Raw genomic sequence first — 25,872 nt, forward strand, 5'->3', positions numbered from 1 at the left:
ACAAAATTTCATTACTTACTAATCTCATCATTCTTTCTTTGGATATATAACCTAGTCGTTTATGCCACAAGAAAGCAGAATTTTCATTCAACATGCTGCGTTTTCATCCAACATTATTTACTACATTCAACAAGGAATTCGCATAAGTGTCATTCAGTTTCAATTTATATAAACCATCAATTAGAATACCAGAACCAACATTATCAGCATTCTTATATAAATCAAAACAACCAGATCCAATCATACATCTAAAACCAGAAATATCCAATTTACTTGCGGAAATAAGGTTTCTAGATAATGAAGGTACATAAAGGGTACTGTGTAAGTTTAATACATATCCACTTTCTAGAATTAGACGATAAGTCTCTTTTTACAGATACGACATTGAACCCTCTTTAGTTCCTTCTTTTCGTCATCCTGCCCATTCTTAGCAGGTGCCTTTTCCTTCTTGAAATGACTTGATTTTCCTTTCTTTTCTTTACCAGCTTTATTACTCACAAAACTTACTAAGTGATTCACTTGATTTTTCAAACGTCCTTCTTCCTGAACAAGTCTACTGGCCAATTCATTAACATTCCACTTATCCTTTATAGTGTTATAGTTAATCTGAAAAGGTCCATATTCAGAAGGTAGCGAGTTTAGGATGAACTGTACAAGAAAAAAATCCTTTACTGTAAGTCCCAGGGAGTTTAACCTTGCTGCAATATTAGTCATCTCTATAATGTGCTCTTGCATAGTTCGCGACCCATCAAACTTCATGGTCGTGAGTTTGCCATAAGAGTGCCAGCGAGTGACTTATCAGCTGAACAAAAACGCTCTTCCACAGACTGCATATATTCCTTAGCACTTTCTGTTTGTGGAATTGTTGACTTGATGTTGTTAGCAACAGTCATCTTAATAAACATAAGGCTCAATCTGTTACTGCGTTCCCATGCTTTATGGTGTGATTTTTCTGCCTCAGTACTATCTCTTGTAAGGGCAGCAGGCTTATCCACAAGGAGTGCCAAGTCAAGATCCTGAATACCTAAATGGAAATTGACTTGTTCTTTCCATTCAGAAAAATTAACACCAGTGAACAATGTAACAGATGAAGCATGTGTATTCATGGTAACTCCTGCAAATTAAAAATGAAATAACTATAAGCTCATAACTAACGCGATTCAGATGTAGACATAATAGTATAATATAGCACTCCTTTGGGTAGATACTATCTTATACTTAACATAATTAAATACCAAAACATAAGCAGGTAATAAATATATTCAATCAAATAAAATTGACATCTTTGGATGATCAATATTTATTTAATCAAAATATGTATTAAACCTCATCATGTCAACTAGTTATAGAACAAGACTTTCCTTTGGGTAAGTTCTCAGGTTCTATCATTAGTGACGCCAGTTCTTAATTGGTATTATTATAACTGGCAATTTCTATCAATAATCATTATGTCACTTATGCACTAAATGATTATTCTGATTTTGACCACTTTGGTGATTAACAAAATCATAAATCTCATGTGCATAAATAATTTATAACACATACCTTATGCAAAACAACATTCTGATTTTGACCACTTTGGTGATTAACAAAATCATAAATCTCATGTGCATAAATAATTTATAACACATACCTTATGCAAAACAATCAGTCATAGAGCAATTACTCAAAAGGTCCATATTCAGAAGGTAGCGAGTTCAGGATGAACTGGACAAGAAAGGAATCCTCTACTGTAAGTCCCAGGGAGTTTAACCTTGCTGCAATATTAGTCATCTCTATAATGAATTGGCCAGTAGACTTGTTCAGGAAGAAGGACGTTTGAAAAATCAAGTGAATCACTCAGTAAGTTTTGTGAGTAATAAAGCTGGTAAAGAAAAGAAAGGAAAATCAAGTCATTTCAAGAAGGAAAAGGCACCTGCTAAGAATGGGCAGGATGAGGAAAAGAAGGAACTAAAGGGTGTTCAATGTCGTGTCTGTAAAAAGAGACTTATCGTCTAATTCTAGAAAGTGGATATGTATTAAACTTATACAGTACCCTTTATGTACCTTCATTATCTAGAAACCTTATTTCCGCAAGTAAATTGGATATTTCTGGTTTTAGATGTATGAATGGATCTGGTTGTTTTTGCTGATAATGTTGGTTCTGGTATTCTAATTGATGGTTTATATAAATTGAAACTAAATGACACTTATGCGAATTCCTTGTTGAATGTAGTAAATAATGTTGGATGAAAACGTAGCATGTTGAATGAAAATTCTGCTTTCTTGTGGCATAAACGACTAGGTCATATATCCAAAGAAAGAATGATGAGATTAGTAAGTAATGAAATTTTGTCAAATTTGGACTTTAGTGATCTAGAATTATGTGTGGATGGTATTAAAGGTAAACAAACCAAACATAATAACATAATAAGAAAGGAGCCACTAGAAGCAGCCAGCTTCTTGAACTAATACACACTGATATTTGCGGACCTATGGACACTCCAGCCTTTAATGGAGAAAAGTATTTCATCACTTTTATTGATGATTTTCCCGTTATGGTTATGTCTATTTGCTTCATGAAAAATCTCAATCTGTGAATGTCCTTGAGACGTTTGTAAATGAACTTGAGAGGCAATTAGAAACTGGTAATGCAAGATTCATGAGAATGGTGAAGCCAGTGGGAGTACTAGAAGAGAAATAGTAGAAATAAAGAAACAAGGGTAAATGTTACATTACCTAGAATAGTTCCTCCATCTACTATTACTCCAAATGTTGTTCCAGCTGTTGTATAACAGCATGATGATAATGAACAACATATAAATGAAGAAGTACTTCCTGAAGGAAATGACTTACATAATGCTGATATGCATGAACCACAACAAGTAGCATTAAGAAGACCTCAAAGAAATCGTAGGTCAGCTATTTCTAATGATTATGTGGTTTATATGCAAGAATCAGATTATGATATTGGAATCAATAAGGATCGAGTTTCGCTTTCACATGCTGTAGAAAGTAAAGAGTCAAAGGAATGGATTAATGCCATGAAAGAAGAACTGAAATCCATGCAACAGAATGAAGTTTGGGATCTCGTTGAGTTACCACATGGCTGTAAAAGAGTCGGAAGCAAATGGGTTTTTAAAACCAAACACGACTCTAGTGGTAATATCGAACGGTATAAAACTAGACTTGTTGCTAAGGGTTACACTCAGAAAGATGGTGTTGATTACAAGGAGACATTTTCTCCTGTTTCGAAAAAGGACTCACTAAGAATAATAATGACATTAGTAGCTCATTATGATTTGGAGTTGCATCAAATGGATGTGAAAACAGCTTTTCTGAATGGAGATCTTGATGAGGATGTTTATATGGGTCAACCTGAGGGTTTTTCTGTAGAAAGTAAAGAACAATTGGTGTGTAAACTTAAGAAGTCAATATATGGGCTTAAATAAGCATCCCGGCAGTGGTATATTAAGTTCAATACCATTATTACATCTTTTGGTTTTAAGGAAAATACGGTTGATCACTGTATATACCGAAAGATTAGTGGGAGCAAGTTTATTTATCTGGTCCTTTACGTTGATGACGTCTTGCTTGCTGCAAATAATTTAAGTATATTGCATGAGACTAAGGAATTTCTCTCAACGAAAGATTACATGCTCATCCAATGAATCGGAAGTGATTGGATATAGCGATTCAGATTTTGCTGGATGCATCGATACTAGAAAATCGACTTTTGGTTACCTGTTTATGTTTGCTCAAGGTGCCATATCATGGAGGCAGAATTTGTGGCATGTTTTGAAGCCACAATTCATGCATTATGGTTGCGGAACTTTATTTCAGGACTTGCGGTTGTCGACACCATTAGCAAGCCGCTGAAAATTTATTGTGATAACTCTGCAGCAGTATTTTTCTCAAAGAACGACAAGTACTCAAAAGGTGCCAAACATATAGAACTGAAGTATCTTGTTGTGAAAGATGAGGTTCAGAAACAAAGAATGTCAATCATGCACATCAGGACAGAACTTATGATTACAGACCCTTTGACGAAAGGGTTACAACCAAGACAATTTAAGGAACATGTTCAAAGAATGGGTCTTGGTTGTATTAATAATAATTGATGTGTGACATTCTGAGCTCTTTTATGTGTTTCTGGTATACAATCATGTGTTTCTTGTTTTAATGTAGTAATACGTATTTTATGTAATTTTAAACAAGAAAGAGTCTTATAAAGATATTATGTTTAATCATTATGATATAAGACATTATGTGGACCATTATGCTGTTTTATATAAATTATGAGTATGAATTGATGGATTGCTGGTATTGTAGTATATGGAAGGGAATGCATTGAATTAATAGTGCACAACCGCCATAACTCTCAGCAATTTATCATAGTATGATGTTCAACACTTAATATTAGGAATAGTCGGGTCAAGTGGGAGAATGTTAGAAACTGCTATTAGAAACAGCAAAAGGCTCATTGCTTTTTAACACATTCATTCCAACATACACAACTTCCCAATTTAACAGCAAAACGTAAACTAGAAAAACGTAAAAACGTATTTCTTCACAACATATATCATATCATTGAGTATTTATTCTACGAGTCCCTTTCATAAGTATGTAAAACTAAGCCTATGACTCTACGACAATATCTCTCGCAAGAGACATTCCACAAAAGCTTTAATGCAAATTAGTTTTACCTCGTTATATGAATAGTTTTAATCAATAAACGCCAAAACAATTACTGGGTCTGAACATATGGAGGCCTAAACATAAACTAAAGAACCTCCTGAACCTTTAGCGAAAAGCTATATTTTCCAAAACGTTTAATAAATGGACTATGAAATCAAAGCTAGCACGAAAGGGTTACAGAAAACAAGCAAACTCGTCCTCTTAGCAGAGGAAAAGGATAAAACCTATGGTTCCACCATGTTAATTTAGAATACTTGCGTGCTTTGAAGAAAGAGTTTACCCACAATCTACCGTCTTCGTAACACAGAGTAACCACCCGGTTTTATAATTCATGTAAACAATCACCCTTTAAATGCCTGAAAGAAATTACTTACGAGAGGTCGAAATCTCCCAAATGTTTAAATGCACCCTTAAAATGAAAACCCATGAATAATAAGCATAGAATGCTCGGCGTGCAGATTGCCAGGGATTGAGATTGAGCGATTGATTTACATGCAATCATAGGAAATATTCAGTTATTGATTGTGGCTCCTACTTTGATCTGACTCCTGACTGTTCCTCTTCTTCAGAATTCGGTTTCTCTCCTCTTGCCCTCACTTTCTTTATGTGCTTCTTGATGGAGAAGAATGCAACTCTTGTGTGTGGGAGAGAGAGGACCCAATCCTTTATATATTATTTAACTCTAATCTGGTACGTCCATCATATACCAATTCAACGCTTAAGATCTAATGCTTTAGATTAGAAACTGCTTTAGGATAAAATCTAAATGCTTTAAGATTAGATCGGGTCACATTAAGATTAGAAACTGCTTTAACGTTAAAAAGCAATGAGCTTTTTGCTGTTTCTAATAGCAGTTTCTAACATTCTCCCACTTGACCCGACTATTCCTAATATTAAGTGTTGAACATCATACTATGATAAATTGCTGAGAGTTATGGCGGTTGTGCACTATTAATTCAATGCATTCCCTTCCATATACTACAATACCAGCAATCCATCAATTCATACTCATAATTTATATAAAACAGCATAATGGTCCACATAATGTCTTATATCATAATGATTAAACATAATATCTTTATAAGACTCTTTCTTGTTTAAAATTACATAAAATACGTATTACTACATTAAAACAAGAAACACATGATTGTATACCAGAAACACATAAAAGAGCTCAGAATGTCACACATCAATTATTATTAATACAACCAAGACCCATTCTTTGAACATGTTCCTTAAATTGTCTTGGTTGTAACCCTTTCGTCAAAGGGTCTGTAATCATAAGTTCTGTCCTGATGTGCATGATTGACATTCTTTGTTTCTGAACCTCATCTTTCACAACAAGATACTTCAGTTCTATATGTTTGGCACCTTTTGAGTACTTGTCGTTCTTTGAGAAAAATACTGTTGCAGAGTTATCACAATAAATTTTCAGCGGCTTGCTAATGGTGTCGACAACCGCAAGTCCTGAAATAAAGTTCCGCAACCATAATGCATGAATTGTGGCTTCAAAACATGCCACAAATTCTGCCTCCATGATATGGCACCTTGAGCAAACATAAACAGGTAACCAAAAGTCGATTTTCTATATCGATGCATCCAGCAAAATCTGAATCGCTATATCCAATCACTTCTGATTCATTGGATGAGCATGTAATCTTTCGTTGAGAGAAATTCCTTAGTCTCATGCAATATACTTAAATTATTTGCAGCAAGCAAGACGTCATCAACATAAAGGACCAGATAAATAAACTTGCTCCCACTGATCTTTCGGTATATACAGTGATCAACCGTATTTTCCTTAAAACCAAAAGATGTAATAATGGTATTGAACTTAATATACCACTGCCGGGATGCTTGTTTAAGCCCATATATTGACTTCTTAAGTTTACACACCAATTGTTCTTTACTTTCTACAGAAAAACCCTCAGGTTGATCCATATAAACATCCTCATCAAGATCTCCATTCAGAAAAGTTGTTTTCACATCCATTTGATGCAACTCCAAATCATAATGAGCTACTAATGTCATTATTATTCTTAGTGAGTCCTTTTTCGAAACAGGAGAAAATGTCTCCTTGTAATCAACACCATCTTTCTGAGTGTAACCCTTAGCAACAAGTCTAGCTTTATACCATTCGATATTACCACTAGAGTCGTGTTTGGTTTTAAAAACCCATTTGCTTCCGACTCTTTTACAGCCATGTGGTAACTCAACGAGATCCCAAACTTCATTCTGTTGCATGGATTTCAGTTCTTCTTTCATGGCATTAATCCATTCCTTTGACTCTTTACTTTCTACAACATGTGAAAACGAAACTGGATCCTTATTGATTCCAATATCATAATCTGATTCTTGCATATAAACCACATAATCATTAGAAATAGCTGACCTACGATTTCTTTGAGGTCTTCTTAATGCTACTTTTTGTGGTTCATGCATATCAGCATTATGTAAGTCATTTCCTTCAGGAAGTACTTCTTCATTTATATGTTGTTCATTATCATCATGTTGTTATACAACAGCTGGAACAACATTTGGAGTAATAGTAGATGGAGGAACTATTCTAGGTAATGTAACATTTACCCTTGTTTCTTTATTTCTACTATTTCTCTTCTAGTACTCCCACTGACTTCACCATTCTCATGAATCTTGCATTACCAGTTTCTAATTGCCTCTCAACTTCATTTACAAACGTCTCAAGGACATTCACAGATTGAGATTTTTCATGAAGCAAATAGACATAACCATAACGGGAAAATCGTCAATAAAAGTGATGAAATACTTTTCTCCATTAAAGGCTGGAGTGTCCATAGGTCCGCAAATATCAGTGTGTATTAGTTCAAGAAGCTGGCTGCTTCTAGTGGCTCCTTTCTTATTATGTTATTATGTTTGGTTTGTTTACCTTTAATACCATCCACACATAATTCTAGATCACTAAAGTCCAAATTTGACAAAATTTCATTACTTACTAATCTCATCATTCTTTCTTTGGATATATGACCTAGTCGTTTATGCCACAAGAAAGCAGAATTTTCATTCAACATGCTACGTTTTCATCCAACATTATTTACTACATTCAACAAGGAATTCGCATAAGTGTCATTCAGTTTCAATTTATATAAACCATCAATTAGAATACCAGAACCAACATTATCAGCAAAAACAACCAGATCCATTCATACATCTAAAACCAGAAATATCCAATTTACTTGCGGAAATAAGGTTTCTAGATAATGAAGGTACATAAAGGGTACTGTATAAGTTTAATACATATCCACTTTCTAGAATTAGACGATAAGTCTCTTTTTACAGACACGACATTGAACACCCTTTAGTTCCTTCTTTTCCTCATCCTGCCCATTCTTAGCAGGTGCCTTTTCCTTCTTGAAATGACTTGATTTTCCTTTCTTTTCTTTACCAGCTTTATTACTCACAAAACTTGAGTGATTCACTTGATTTTTCAAACGTCCTTCTTCCTGAACAAGTCTACTGGCCAATTCATTAACATTCCACTTATCCTTTATAGTGTTATAGTTAATCTGAAAAGGTCCATATTCAGAAGGTAGCGAGTTCAGGATGAACTGGACAAGAAAGGAATCCTCTACTGTAAGTCCCAGGGAGTTTAACCTTGCTGCAATATTAGTCATCTCTATAATGTGCTTTTGCATAGTTCGCGACCCATCAAACTTCATGGTTGTGAGTTCTGCCATAAGAGTACCAGCGAGTGACTTATCAGCTGATCGAAAACGCTCTTCCACAGACTGCATATATTCCTTAGCACTTTCTGTTTGTGGAATTGTTGACTTGATGTTGTTAGCAACAGTCATCTTAATAAACATAAGGCTCAATCTGTTACTGCGTTCCCATGCTTTATGGTGTGATTTTTCTGCCTCAGTACTATCTCTTGTAAGAGCAGCAGGCTTATCCACAAGGAGTGCCAAGTCAAGATCCTGTATACCTAAATGGAAATTGACTTGTTCTTTCCATTCAGAAAAATTAGCACCAGTGAACAATGTAACAGATGAAGCATGTGTATTCATGGTAACTCCTGCAAATAAAAATTGAAATATCTATAAGCTCATAACTAACGCGATTCAGATGTAGACATAATAGTATAATATAGCACTCCTTTGGGTAGATACTATCTTATACTTAACATAATTAAATACCAAAACATAAGCAGGTAATAAATATATTCAATCAAATAGAACTGACATCTTTGGATGATCAATATTTATTTAATCAAAATATCTATTAAACCTCATCATGTCAACTAGTTATAGAACAAGACTTTCCTTTGGGTAAGTTCTCAGGTTCTATCATTAGTGACGCCAGTTTTAATTGGTATTTTTATAACTGGCAATTTCTATCAATAATCATTATGTCACTTATGCACTAAATGATTATTCTGATTTTGACCACTTTAGTGATTAACAAAATCATAAATCTCATGTGCATAAATGATTTATAACACATACTTGATGCGAAACAATCAGTCACAGAACAATTACTATAGAGATCCATCATTATATGGCAAAACAATCAAACGTCAATAATTTCTATTATCAACGCAATTACTTTGTGAAAAAATAAATTTCCAACACATTATTCTATAGAGCATGTTCTTGTACAAAATATATAATGGATTATATCAAGATATTTATATGTTGTTATTGATTTCATTATGGGCCAAAATCTTACGCCTCAAGCTAGCAGCAACCAAAACCTTGATTTTTACCACTCAACCACCACGAAACAACTTAGAGTTTCGCAGATTCTATTACAGCAAATACAAAATGATGAAAAATCACAATACGGGAAATTGGAGACAATTGAGCACGGTTGAAACAGGACGGCAAGTAATAACGATGGTCACGATGAATTTATGTGACATGCAATAGGATTGTGACGACCGAACAATAATACAGTTCCAAGGATGAGTTTTCCTTCGAGGCGATGATTGCCTAATCCAATCGAAACTGTAACTTTCCATAATGTGCTATTAAACTTTTCGACTCACATGCAGCCCAACAATCTTTTGTAATTCTTCGCATCATATTGACGTTTACAGATTCTCAAGATAACTTATATTCATTGCTTTTTAATACATTCATTCCAACATACACAGCTTCCCAATTTAACAGCAAAACGTAAACTAGAAAAACGTAAAAACGTATTTCTTCACAACATATATCATATCATTGAGTATTTATTCTACGAGTCCCTTTCATAAGTATGTAAAACTAAGCCTATGACTCTACGACAATATCTCTCGCAAGAGACATTCCACAAAAGCTTTAATGCAAATTAGTTTTACCTCGTTATATGAATAGTTTTAATCAATAAACGCCAAAACAATTACTGGGTCTGAACATATGGAGGCCTAAACATAAACTAAAGAACCTCCTGAACCTTTAGCGAGAAGCTATATTTTCCAAAACGTTTAATAAATGGACTATGAAATCAAAGCTAGCACGAAAGGGTTACAGAAAACAAGCAAACTCGTCCTCTTAGCAGAGGAAAAGGATAAAACCTATGGTTCCACCATGTTAATTTAGAATACTTGCGTGCTTTGAAGAAAGAGTTTACCCACAATCTACTGTCTTCGTAACACAGAGTAACCACCCGGTTTTATAATTCATGTAAACAATCACCCTTTAAATGCCTGAAAGAAATTACTTATGAGAGGCCGAAATCTCCCAAATGTTTAAATGCACCCTTAAAACGAAAACCCATGAATAATAAGCATAGAATGCTCGGCGTGCAGATTGCCAGGGATTGAGATTGAGCGATTGATTTACATGCAATCATAGGAAATATTCAGTTATTGATTGTGGCTCCGATACCAAATGTAAAATTTCCATTAACAGCCCAAAGATCATCAATACCGAATATTTCACAACCAGAACTTAATATGATAGATGACATACCTTGATTAACAGCGGAAGATGTAATGGCTGCCATCTACTTTGATCTGACTCCTGACTGTTCCTCTTCTTCAGAATTCGGTTTCTCTCCTCTTGCCCACACTTCCTTTATGTGTTTCTTGATGGAGAAGAATACAACTCTTGTGTGTGGGAGAGAGAGGACCCAATCCTTTATATATTATTTAACTCTAATCTGGTACGTCCATCATATACCAATTCAACGCTTAAGATCTAATGCTTTAGATTAGAAACTGCTTTAGGATAAAATCTAAATGCTTTAAGATTAGATCGGGTCACATTAAGATTAGAAACTGCTTTAGGATAAAATCTAAATGCTTTAAGATTAGATCGGGTCACATTAAGATTAGAAACTGCTTTAACGTTAAAAAGCAATGAGCCTTTTGTTGTTTCTAATAGCAGTTTCTAACATTCAGTTATTGATTGTGGATTTTAGGGCAAGATTTATGCACTTATGGCATTGTTTGAAATTTTAGGCATAAAAGTAATTGCTCTATGACTGATTGTTTTGCATAAGGTATGTGTTATAAATTATTTATGCACATGAGATTTATGATTTTGTTAATCACCAAAGTGGTCAAAATCAGAATGTTGTTTTGCATAAGGTATGTGTTATAAATTATTTATGCACATGAGATTTATGATTTTGTTAATCACCAAAGTGGTCAAAATCAGAATAATCATTTAGTGCATAAGTGACATAATGATTATTGATAGAAATTGCCAGTTATAATAATACCAATTAAGAACTGGCGTCACTAATGATAGAACCTGAGAACTTACCCAAAGGAAAGTCTTGTTCTATAACTAGTTGACATGATGAGGTTTAATACATATTTTGATTAAATAAATATTGATCATCCAAAGATGTCAGTTTTATTTGATTGAATATATTTATTACCTGCTTATGTTTTGGTATTTAATTATGTTAAGTATAAGATAGTATCTACCCAAAGGAGTGCTATATTATAGTATTATGTCTACATCTGAATCGCGTTAGATTTCAAACAATGTCATAAGTGCATAAATCTTGCCCTAAAATCCAAAATTTAAAACCAGCGGAAAGATCGAAACTTGATTAGACTTCATGCCATTCCTTTTGCTTGTGCTATTCATTCTTCTTTTATGTTAATTCAACATAGGATTCAAGGCTGCCCAAAATTCTTCCGTGCGTTCGTTGAATAGGCTTTTAACGTAATGAATATCATCATGTTTTCAAAGCGGCTAGCTTATACATTTGTCTCACGTGTTTATTCTTCACGGTACTGCTTCCCAACAAATAGGAACTCCATGCACCTATGTGCCCCTGGTATAGAATAGGCTTAATGGTTTGTATATTTACAATGCACTAACATTATTTAAAACCCGAACATAGAAAATTTTACTTTCTTTTAAAGTTGTAGCCTCGTGGAGACTTCATTTCCCTGTATTGGTTTTTGACTCCCGGCTTGAGGCTATTTTGATCACTATAGGCCAGCGATTGTGCACGTCAACATGACATCGCAATGGATTCATCATCGCCGTGTAATGAATGGCTAATAGCACGGCTTTTAATAAGCGAGCCGATGCGGTTTAAAACCCCATCATTCTCTTCTCTCGTTAAAATTAGTTTGCGATTTCTTCGAGTTGTGGAAGATATTTTCGTTGATACTCAATTGCAGACGCAATTGAGAGTATTTGGCCAGGGCAGTATTTCCTTTGCCTTGGTTGACTATAAAATTACTGAATCAATCCTGAGAGTGGATTCTATCTTGCATCTTTACCGAAGCTTTGGTTCTTGGGCATAAAATTCAATACAATCATATATACATACGCGGCAACATTCTAGATTCATGAAAACAGGATTGGACGAGCCAATTTTGGGTTCAAAACAAACCTCCCCAATATCTTAACAAATTCTAATAATAAGTGGGGTTCCATGACTTTCAATAATACGAACAGAGTCTTAATCTTAATCTACGGATCAAAAGTTACATGCGCAGGACTTACACAGTATACACTGCCGAAGTATAGAATTTAAATAGCCGGAACCGGTGAGCAAGCATAGAATTTAACTAACGTGAAGATCAATTGCAATCATAGGAAATATTCAGTTATTGATTCTCTCTGATACCAAATGTAAAATCTTACCTTACAGCCCAAATTTCATCAATACCAAATATTTCACTGACAAACTTAATATGATCTTTGTTTAAGATGACATACCTTGGTTAACAGCGGAAGATGTAATGGCTGCCATCTTCTGTCTTTTGTGTCCTGACAGCTGCTACTCTTCTTCCCAGAATTCGGTTTCTCTCCTCTTGCCCTCACTTCCTTTATGTGTTTCTTGATGGAGAAGAATACAACTCTTGTGTGTGGGAGAGAGAGGACCCAATCCTTTATATATTATTTTAACTCTAATCTGGTACGTCCATCATATACCAATTCAACGCTTAATATCTAATGCTTTAGATTAGAAACAGCTTTAATGCTTTAATGCTTTAATGCTTTTAACACTTCTAACGCTTTAATGCTTTAATCGGGTCATATTAAGATTTAGAAACTGCAGATTTGTAACAGCAGAGCGACGCCATAATCGTTCACCTTTAGAACAAGCATCTCGTGGCTCCTTCACCCAATCACGAGAAGTGCAAACACGGCAAGAAAACAAGAAATTGTTCAGACTGATACACATAACGACATCCATTTGACACCATCATCTGCTCGGACTGTCAACCAAACAATTAATCCATGCAGTGATTAAAATAATGCTCGGATTTTTTTTATAAAAGGCAGAGCGACCTGTGTAGAGATCCATGCAGTGATTAAAATAATGCAAAAGATCACAATATACAATGCACGTAGGCTATCATGGGCGCTGGCAATGTTGGTGGAAATTCTTGAACGAAATATTGTCGTGTTTACTTCAATGTTTGGAGGCTAACAACCAAAACACTTGGCATCGATTGCACGTATACCCATTCTAACTCTTCGCATTTCCTTGTTAAATCTCTGATCGCACATTGTTTATATCGTCTAGGTACCATGCTTTCTCGGTAGTTTTTCGTGACTGTTGTAACATGCGTTGACCATTTAGCTTATTACGCTTTGGTTGATTATCGTTAAAACGCCTAAATTCCTATCCCTTTGTCATGTGGGTGCATCATTTCTAATTAGTTGGGAACGCCTTTGTTAATTTCATATATAATACATTACTTGCTCCTCCTTTTATTTAATTAAAATTCTACCAGACATGTTTTTTTTTTTTTAATCAAATGCCTATAATGTATTAAACAATGCTGCATGGTTAGTGTTTAGTGTTTTTTTCCTGTTTAAGTCAATTATTGAATTTTGAAAGTATGAGCTAAGTGTGGTATTTGAACAAGGGTTACATTGTAGATATTCTTGCTTAGTTTAAGTATCTTTAAATTAGAGTAAACAATAAAGACATACATGAATGAATTAACGAAGTTTTTTAGTAGCCATAAAATACTACAAATGACCTCGGACTTATAGTATCTGAACTTTGGAACCAAAATTCTAGAACCATACTTCCAAACCAAAAAATATTTCTATCAAAAATAGTAAAAAAAATATTGTTATCTTGCATTGGAAATGTGCTAACTAAAACTCCAAGTATATATATATATATATATATATATATATATATATATATATATATATATATATATATATATATATGATGATGATGATGATGGTTAACGTCCACTGAGACCAAATTGGTCTATCGGACCTATACTTTCTTAATTTCTAATTGTCTGGCTCCTTGTCTTTCTTGGCGAGATTGGTGATGTAGCTTTCTTTTTCTTCTCTACAGTCTTCCAACTTTCTTTATCTTGCATCTCCTTCATCTCTTCTGGTTCTTGGGACATTGGTGTCTTAGCTTCGCGATCTATTGTGTTCGTCCTTTTGGAGATAGTCGGAGAAGAGGTTTGGTCTAGGAGATCTGTTTTGCTGTTAAATGAAGATTTATTTTCCGCGTTATTCGAAACCGTATAACTGTCGATGCTTGAGGGGTTGTTAAGTTCACCTTTTTGTTGTTGGGCGGGGCTTTCCCCCTGCTCGTCTTGAGAATTGTTTCTATCTTGCCCGATTGCTTGTGATTCAGAGTTTTCTCGAGAGTATTCTTCTTGGATGACAGTGTAGTGTTCTTTTTGTGCTCCTTCCCACCATGTAGATCTGTGGTGATTTTTTCTAGCAGAATTTTTCTGGGAAGCTTTTGGGCAATTTTTGGCAAGGTGGCCTGTCTCAAAGCAAGATCGACATCTGAAGAGGACACTTTCATAATCGAGTTTCTGGTTCCACACATAGTCTTTACTTGTTAGGTGTATTTCAGCTGGGAATCCGGCGCTGAAGTCCATTTCCACACATATGCGTGCATATGTGGTTCTGACATATTCCTCTGTTTCTGGGCACCTGCAGTAAAATTTCCCAATTGCATTTCCAATGGCTTCTAGCGAAGAGAGATTCCAGAGATGCAAGGGTAGGTTTGGCAATCTCACCCAAATTGGTGCTGAGGTTATGACTGCTGTTGAGGGATCGAATGATGGGTACCATGGCCTCAAGAATAGGCCTGATTTATCCCAAAACCAGGGGCCAGAATCTAGAATACATTGTCTGCTTTCACGGTTTTCAAAATCTACTATAAAGAAACCCCTAGCACATGGGTAGATATTAATTGCATCAGGAATTAGAGGCTTCCATACCTCTGAGATCCAACTGTGGAGAGCTGTCAGCTGCGGCCAAAAACCATTGAATCGGCATACTAGGGCACTTTCAGAGAACTTCAAAGCCTCATCGAGTGAAGCCTGGACCAGCTGGACAGTGGGAGCTGGGGCTTCCCTGACAATATGGGCAGGAGCTTGCCCCGAGGCAGACAGAGAGCCAGCAGCTATTTTCGCGAAGCTGGGAGCCATCTAGAAAATGTTCTCATCAAACGAAGTAACTTTGACTCTACGGAATTAGGGTTTGCCGTAGGGTTGAAGCATACACCGAAGTTCTTAATCTGCCGACGTTCTGAATCTCCGAGCTTCTGGCGAATCGATTCTGTTAAGGGCCACAGATCCTAGCCTTCAATACACTGTCAAAAAAGCGAGAGTGAGCCGCAGATCTAGTCTTTGCCGCAGATGTCAGATCTAGACGAGCCGCAGAGCCGAAGATATCTGCTCAAACCGCAGAGCCGAAGAAATTCTGGGCCGCAGATGGAAAAATAATATAGTTTCACCGTGATCGAAAATAATATAGTTTCACCGTGAGCCGCAGATGGAAAATAATATAGTTTCACCGTGAGCCGCAGATGGAAAATAATATAGTTTCACCGCAGATCTAGACGAAGACGAGCCGCAGAGCCGCAGATCTAGCCGAAGACTAGCCGCAGAGCCGCAGAAGAAACCCGCCGCAGAGCCGCAGAAGAAACCCGCCGCCGAAGAAACCCGCCGCAGAGCCGCCGAAGAGAAAGACTAGCCGCAGAGCCGCAGTGGATGAGCCGCCAAGAGAAAACATATAATTAATAAGAAAAAAAACTCGATGAGCCGCAGTCCACAGTCGATGAGCTGCCTAACACATATATAACACCTCTCATAACACATATATACATATACACATATATAACACCTCTCATATATATATATATATATATATATATATACACATATATAACACCTCTCATCAGTTTCTTTTTTTATACAAAATTACATTTGTACCAATACATATGAATATGCTCAAGATAAACATCAAAAATATATATGAATATACTAAACATGAACAAAAAGTATATGTTCTACACAAGTGAAATGAACACTCAAGTAGAGATTTTTATCAAACACAATAAAATAAACAAACTAATAAATTAAGAAAATGTTGACGATGTACTGTTTTATGTACTAAATACACAATTACATTAATATATTTAGGTGATATATATGTACTAAATACACAATTACATTAATATATTTAGGTGATATAATTTTTAACAAGATTATGATATATTTTTTTTAATGATATATTTTTGAATGCATAATAATTTAAGGATATTTCAATTAATTTTTATTTAATTTTAAGCAAAATTGACAAGTGACAATTTGACCATGACTTACATAACTAGATTCCAATGTATTGTAAAAAATATAAAAAAAATTACATTTGCATTAATTACCTTATGACCTTTGAAAATGAATAAAGTATTTGGCAAAATTGATATTAAAAATGTCATTTAAACAATATATAATTATAATTTAACTAACCATTATATCAAAGACTTTAGAAAAATAATATGTTAAAATCTTTGCAGATGAAAAATGTGTATTTCAAAAACCAATAAATTAAAAATTATGTAACCTAAGTATTGTAGAATAATAATTTATCTAATTATTATATATTTTTAATAATTTTTATATTTCTCAAAATAAAATATATCATTTCATAATACAATTTAGTAAAATTGTTTAAAATATAATTTAAATAATACTTCCTTATTTTAAATTTAATCAGTTACTTTTAATTATCCAATCCAATCACCCAATAGAGCATTTTTAATTAGATTGTGCGTGGGTGTCATTCAAATGCTAATTAACAAAATCAATTATTTACCTTGATTTTAACTATCCAATCATACAAATATCGCTGTAGGAATTTGACATGGGAAAATATTACTAAGACAACACATTAAAATTATACTTACACATCATTGACCTGTACAATCTTTGTGGGAAAATACTTACGAAGACAGCACATTAAAATTATACTTATACTTGCACATTTTGACCTGTACAATATTTAAGAATGGTGGAAAGACGTTAATGAATACTTGATTTCGACATTGAGTTGTGTTCTATTTAATTTTAAATAATAAGCAAACATTAACACTCACACACATTTGATTCAGGAATACAAATCATGTAGAATTGTTGGTATGAATGTTCAAGTGTGTCAGTCTAATCAGCGGTGTTGTTATAATTGCATAATAAAGTCCCAAAAAAATTAACCAATAAAAAACCTGAAAAAATAAAATTAAAATAATACCAAAATATTTTATTTTCTTTTATAACGTTAATATATACGTTTAATTTTTAGTCAACGTTCAATTAATTTGATGGTCAATGCAAATCGAATGCTTAAAATAATACCAAAATATTTTATTTTCTTTTATAACGTTAACATATGCGTTTGATTTTTAGTCAACGTTCAATTAATTTGATGGTCAACGCAAATTGAATGCGTTATGTAGGTGATTACCCATATATCTTATCATGGATGTCTTTCCTCACAAGATTCCAGAATCCATAAAATGTTTTTATGCAATTTATTAATCATGGATTTAACATCTTATTCTATTCTAGGTTGATTTACCCCTCCCTATTTTGATTTCTATAAACTTGCCTGCAAATGCTTGTTAAAATATAAAAACATTTAGTAAATTTCTTTTGTTTATCTATTACGGCACGTTGTAATGATTGTACCAAATAGTACCGGAAGCAAACGTTGACAATACTCCGCATTTGATTTAGGAATTACAAATCCTGTAGAATTGTTGGTACGCATGTTCAGGAGTGGCGACGTTGTTATAATTATATAATAAGACCCCAAGAAAATTAACCAATCAAAAGCTTGAAAAAAAAAAAATATATATATATATATATATATATATATATATTTGTTTTTATATGGTTAACATTATAACATATACATTTAATTTTTAGTCAACGTTCAATTTATTTGATGGTCAGCGCAAATCGAATGCGTTATATCCCTGCCGCGACAGGGAATAATAATGTGCTTGAAGATATAGGTGTTATTTCTTCCTATAAAATTATTTTCCAAATGGTGTCATTTTGGCATATAGTTTAATGTTTTCATTATTATATCCAAGGCCCTTTTTCCCTTTTTAAACTCCTTAAAAGAGTATATGAGGTTCATATGGTACATTAAAGCCACCATCTTTATATGGTCTTAGTGGTGTCATGTTAAGGGATTATTTAATGCCATTGTTGCATTGATTAATGTATATGGCATTTTCAACTAATTTTCTAAAAATAAAATGGAATGAGAACAAGTTATCTTACAATATTGATATTTTCATGTGAGAGCATGAAAGCAAACAAATAATAATAAAAATAATTTATTCAAGGAGCATGAACCATAAATAATCCAAATTAAGATGTTATGGGTTAGTAAGTTATGCTTTAATTTTTTGAGACAAATTTTAAACTAGGCATTTAATGGAACTACCAATCGCAAGTGACTTTAATATTTGTGTTTCCCATGGGGATGACGTACTTATAGAGCAAGTGCCTTGAAGCACTAGTGAACATGCATTATGAAGGGTGAAGATCTTTAGTCATGTCAATCTAGGGTTTCAAGGGTGCAAGGGAAAGACAACATTATTATGACCCTAATGCACATGCTGAGATGGGGGGAAACAACCATGAACCTAGGGGGATATGATACGTGATGACTCTTCCCATGATGCAAGACAATACCAATGAGAATGCACCCTCTCTTTTAACAATTTAAGGTTTCTCCCAAACCCTAATATGGGAAACATAATGAAATCCAACTTGAAGTCTTGTATGTCCACACACAGTGCCTCCACTAATTTGTGATGTATACTACAGAAAAATAAACTTCGAAGCCTCGGGGGACTTTTAATGCATCTTTGAAGCAAAAAGCTCCAAACCCTAACGCAATCATGAGATAACAAGACATAAGAATGCAATATACATCGCATGAATGGGCGCATCGCGAGGGTTTGATAAGAATAGGTCATGGGGAGATTTACTAGATTATAACTCGATTATAACTCTAGTGGCCCGAGGCGAGTGGAGGGGGGGACTTGAAATTTCAAATATGCCCAAAATTTTGGGTGTTGTTCTATTGGCTACAACAATTGGCGAACCACTGGTAGAATCCAACATCTCTGATGACATCCCTATAGTAACTCGAGTCTAGATAATAATACAAGGAAGTATTGAACAATCACTATGGGTACCTCTTATGTTACCTCGACTTTTACATATTTTCCCTTCCTTTGTGTCTCAGCTATGTCCTGCTAGTCATTAAACACCAAATTATAAGTTCACGCATTCCAGTAGTTAACGATGATGCAAAGAACAAGGCATAGGGCTTATTGTATTCAAAATTTTAAAATATGGTTTCTGATGTTGCTCTGTTGCCATCAGACCTAGATAGTACCTTGGTGGAGTCACTCCAAGAATGATCCGGCTCTTGGGGGGAGGCCCTCAAGATCTAAAAAATTGAGATTCCGGAAGAAAAGAGAACATACAGTAAAAAAAACCACAATTTTTTTTTTTTTTTTAAAACAAAGAATAACTGTAAAAGCTACATTGTGGTGGACAATCTGTCCTTTTACAAAATGCTTGTTACTTATAACAATTTTTTGGTTACAATACTATAGGTCAATTCCATGGGTGGCTAAATACCATGGGTGGATGTCATAATACCATGGGAAAATACCATGGATGAATGAATACCATGGGTGGATGTCACTTACCATACCATGGGTGGAAGCTCTTACAATACCATGGGTAAATTCCATGGGTGGATGAATACCATGGGTGGGTGCCATTTTCCATTTGGATCATTCCTCCCTCCTTAAGAAGAAATGGTCCCCATTGTGTGAAGTTCCCTCCTGTGAAGCTTTTGTTGAATATGAAGAGCCACTGAAGAGAAGGGTTTTGTATGGTTAACCCATAACCATGATGAATGAAGATCCGAGGATAGAGATACCTTATAATGCTTATGACCAATTGTGATACTAACAATGTGCGACCTAGCAAATGGACTTCGATGAAGTGTGCATTGGTGGATGACCCATAACCATGACAAACAAAGATCCGAGGATAGAGATACCCTGTAATGCTTGTGACCAACTGTGGTACTAACAATGTGCGGCCTAGCAAATGGACTTAGATGACAAGGATTTTGTGTAGTTGACCCATAACCGTGATGATGATTGTTGATGAAGTAGAAGGTGCCTACATAGCCTGGGATGGGAGGGCACGTCTCCAAAGAACCCAGGTCGGATGTTGCTATTATGAAACTGATGAATGTGAAGCAAGTGCCTACTAAAGCGGGGTGGGAGGGCACGTCTCCAAAGGGAAGCCGCTTTGAATGTTGCTCCAGATTTAAAATGGGCATAAATAAGTCAATATAACTCAGAATCTTTATTATGTCATGTGTTTGGAAATAGAATGACCATTTTGCATCTTCCCATGTGATTGAAATCCCTATCTGGACACTCTGGAAACTCAGATTTGCGCTGCAACTATCCCGCCGTCACAAAAGTTCTGAAAAAATAACGATTTTAAAACAACAATATCTCCCTCATCCAGACTTCGATTCGGTCGATTTATTTTTTGAATTTGAGTATTTTTTCACAAGGAATCCAAATATTTTAAATATTTTTTTTGTAATTTTTGCACCAAAAGTTTCAGATCTGATCTACAAACTCGCAACCCAAAAAAAATCCCGCAAAAAAAATAAAAAAAAAAAAATAAAAAAAAATCTTCCCATTATGGAGGTCATAGCGCATGCATGAAGTAAGTTGAAGATTGCTACAAAACTTTGAAACTGAAATATGTGTCAAAACCTCATTCCCATGGAAATGTAACCTAAATCTAATACCACTAATCCGAATCTTGGGGGGAGGCCCCCAAAGTCTAAAAAAATGGAAGAAAAGAGAACGCACAGTAAACAAAATCACAAAAAATCTTTTTTTATTAAAACAGAGAATAACTGTAAAAACTACATTGTGGTGGACAATCTGTCCTTTTACAAAATTTGACTTGTTACTTATAGCCTTTTTTTGGTTACAATACCACATGTAAATTCCATGGGTGGGTAAATACCATGGGTGAATGAATACCATGGGTGGATGTCATAAGACCATGGGAAAATACCATGGATGAATGAATACCATGGGTGGATGTCACTTACAATACCATGGGTGGATAAATGCCATGGGTGGATGAATAACATGGGTGGATGCTCTTACAATAGCATGGGTGGATGAATACCACGGGTGGATGCCAGTTTCCATTTAGATCAAAGAAATAAAAAGCGTTGCTCCATTACTAGCAAGCCTGGTCAGCAGCCTGGCAGAGTCGTTGCATCACCTCTCTACGCAGGAAACCTTTCTCAATCCTTTACCTTTTTTTTTTCTTTCATGTGCACATTGGCACTTATTATTGGGTGTTTATTGCGCCAGGGCGGATGAGGGATCTCAAATTATTTTACAGACAAGATAGATTATTTCTTGTTTAATAGAAACTAAAAGATATTCTGATTTAGGTTTGCTTTCATGCCTTGTTTCCACATCACAGTCCAAATTGACAGGTGAACAATGAACACATATTACGAAATATCTAATACCAATCCGGGAACAGAGTTCAAGTTACAAATATTGGTCATTTGGACTAATTAGGGTTCCCCACGAGCACCTACTCGTATTTTCCTTTCTAATGGGATAAATTGATAGGAGACATGTTCCAGACACAATTTTGATTACCGGTTCTATGAGAGACTACCTCTCAGAGCAACCATTACAACCATTAGGGTTAGGGTTTCAACATTAAGGAAAGGTGACTAGGGAAGCTCTTATAGGGTTTTAACATATGCGAAGAAGTCAAAGCAAGTTCCTTTAGGTTTGAGCATGTGCACACAGGCATAAGAAAGCTAGTCGAAACACCAAAGGTTTGAAAACCTGTAGGCTTGTGAAGGCTCATGCAGTGGCCTGCAACATAGAGAAAATGCAAGGTTAGGTCATTGACAAGTGTATTCTTTGCAAGAAGATTAATGCATGGTGTAATACAGTAGGAAGACTACAATGCAATGCTATGTTATGTAAATGCAAGGAAGAAAACAACCAGTTTGAAGTAAGAGACTGATGCAATGCATATGTAGATATTTCATGAATTTTATGCAACAATGAGCAATGTAAGCAAGCTAAATGCATAATTTCATGAAGAAAACTAACTACCTGCAATAAAGAAATCACAAGAAAGCACATCTAAACTTTAAAGCATAAAAGTGAAACCTAATTAACAAATTTGACAAGCAAACCATAATTAGCAGACTCTAAGATAATATAACTCTAAAACCCTAATTTAACCAGAGAGGAGATCAGGTAAGTTGAAATTGAACTTCCAATGCAACCACCAAAGTAGTTCATGACGTGAAAGAACAAAGATGTACACAATCAGAACTAGTATTATGCAACAACAACAAAACTTACCTAGCGAAACATGCAAAAGAGAAAGAGAGTCATGTCTACTTACATGAAAATGTGCTATAAATGACCGTTCGAGCGAGGCTGCAATCTTATCCTAGTAAAAAAAATGATAAACTTTAAAACCACAATCATCTAGCCATGATACACATTGATTTGTGTTTAAACCTAAATCCGAAGTAAGTGAGGTAAAATGCCACCTGCTTGTAGAGACATTTCATAGATAAGATCCTTCAAGCTAGTCAAAAATCCTATCATGATGTTGAGGATGATCAACTTGATGAATTTGAAAAGATGGGTCTTTTTGAGGCGAAAGTGAGATACCATAAGATTCAAGCACAAAAACCCTGATTTTGAAAACCCTAGTTTGAAGTTGTCCATGGATTTTGTTGTGGACGTGAGGACTTGACATAACCATCAGTGAGAGCTAAAGTGCCTCATTGTATTGACAAATCTATGAACCATCAAATGACAAGCCATCGAATATCGACTGTTTCGTGAGATTAACAGGTGAATGCATGGTCATCATTAGTGGTGTCAAGATAACTATCAGTGAATATATTGTTCATTTGATCAGATGTTTGAACATTGATAGATTGGCAGTTTGATAGATCAAATTATTTAGATACCCAAGAATGAGGTGAATCAACCTGAAGGGTCTAAGAAAAGAGAGAGGTTAGGTGATTGGTACCTCCACATATAATGGATTGTAAGACATCACTTGATTGTCTTAGGTTACGTTTCCATGAGGTAGGAGGGCATATTTATAGAGATGAGGTGACCGTTCACCTACCGTCACCCTTTGAACTCTCCTCATGACCTTTCATCTACCCTCATGACTCTTGAGCTTACTCACTTCTTTCATAGGACTAATGACTATTACATGCTCAAATTAGTCTTAACATAAGTGCTGACATTATGGTGGGCGATATTTACATTATGATGAAGGAGAGAGAGGAGGAGGATGTAGAGGGTTCTTGGAAACCCTATAATTCTTTTTTCCCATATGTTGCAATGATGTGGATTCTTGATTGTGAGACAAGCCTATTTTCTTGCCACTATGCCTCACTTGCATTCATCCATCTTTTGGTGATGTGCCTTTGAGTTTATTGAAAGGGTTGAAGGAAACCCTAGTTATGCAAGCTTAATGAGAAACCCTAATCCCTCTTCACAGACCAACATCTCGTTTCCTTCCTTCTACCTGCATGAGAAACATTGGTTAGATAAAATGATACTGGAAATACAATCGACTAATTGAAAGAATGACATCAATAATTAATTAATTTAGACCCCTATGTGGTCAATTTTTGTGCCATTGTGTTTTCAGAAAAAGTGGTTTTCATAGGGTCTCCTTACACTTCTTCAATTAATGTTTTGTCCATGGGCCTACTATGGAATGAGTGTTGAATGTAGTTCCATTGATTTGCAGAGCCAAGGGACATGGTACTGCTAAAATGGATGACACCATTTGCTATGTCTACGAGATTCCTTAGCTGTTTCCGATCATTAATTGTTGTCAATAAGATCCTCAAGGGTTTGATCATCGTCATCTAAGTTTCCCAAGATGGTATAAGAATCATCCACCTCTTTAATCGCTTCCCATTCCCAAAACCTAAATCCCCACAAAGTTGCTAAACATATTAATGCTACACAAACACTATTCATGCATCATTTAGGTCACTTGTCTAGTCAATAACACTGTGCAATAGAAACCATGCCATGCCAAATGTCATGCAAATATTTAAGTGAGGATCTTCCCATGATTGTAGAGGATGCGACTAGTAAGAAGACTTGTGACCTCTTCATGGGGATGCAAGCTTGTGGGATGACGACTTGCATAATGGTCTCATAGTCGCATCATTCTATAGGTCGCATTTACCAGTCATTTGTATGGGGTTCTGCAGCATGACCCTGTGACTTGGAGAAGGGATACAAACAATTGATGCGGTTTGGTAAGTCCATAGTCGCAACATTTTATAGGTTTCATTTCTCGGTTGCAGTTTGCAGGTGTGAGATGCGACATTGGCATGGTCATAAATTCACACATAGGTGAGACTGCATAAAACATTGGCTTTGTCAAGTGTGACTCTGCAACTTAGTAGTTTGGGAACAGGTCGCCGAGTCGTAAGATAAGACAAGTCGTAGTTTCTGGGCATGTTACTAGGGGCATCAATTGTGATCTTGCGACCTGGTGTATGCCCTAGTCACACTCCTTGCATTAATAGTACTTCACATGGAAAACATATGTTGGCCAAGCAAATTTACACATCCCTTCGAAAAAATAACTAGAATAAAATCCCACAAAAAAACATATTCCTCTGTTCCATGTGGGTCTTCTCTCTACTACTGTATACATGCAACATGCAATTTCAGAAATTCTTATATAAACAATGAATTTATAATGTAAACGGAGGGAGATTTCCTAACCGTGTCAATTGCGTAAATCACTTGGGAAGAAAACACCATTCCTCCCAACCATGAACTGTATCCACCAGTTCCCCCGAGTTGAGATAAGCTTGCCAAAGGAATCAACAACCTCATTGATTTTTAAATGGTATAGTTTTATAATTTTCCTTCATAGCGGATTTTCTTGGCAGCATCCTGCCTTTTTGGGTTTGCCAACCCAAGTGCCTATGTTTTCTTTATTTTCTTTTTTAAAAAAGGTGCTTTTCCCTTTTCTTTAAATCTCTGCTTTCTCTCCCACGACGCTTTATTCCACCCATACTTTGTGTTTTTATCCAACTAAGTGATTTAATAGATATTTCTCTCCCATCATATTAAATCTTTTTTATCACCTCCTTGGGATTTTAGAAGTCATTTAAGGGAAGGTTTATTTTGATCTCATCTACCAATAATGGTTTCCAAATCTTGGCAATAATCTCTTAACTCTAGTGTTTCTTTCCAAAGTAATTTCCATTTTTTTTTTTATAAAAATATATTCATTACATCATAGTAAATTTATTGTTCACATTCATCTCAAATCCAATATGGCTTTCTAGCCAT

The sequence above is a fragment of the Pinus tabuliformis genome, chromosome Q (genome assembly GCF_031772625.1).
Source record: "Pinus tabuliformis cultivar Carrire ecotype Pingquan chromosome Q, CPIR1, whole genome shotgun sequence".
Classification (NCBI taxonomy): domain Eukaryota; kingdom Viridiplantae; phylum Streptophyta; class Pinopsida; order Pinales; family Pinaceae; genus Pinus; species Pinus tabuliformis.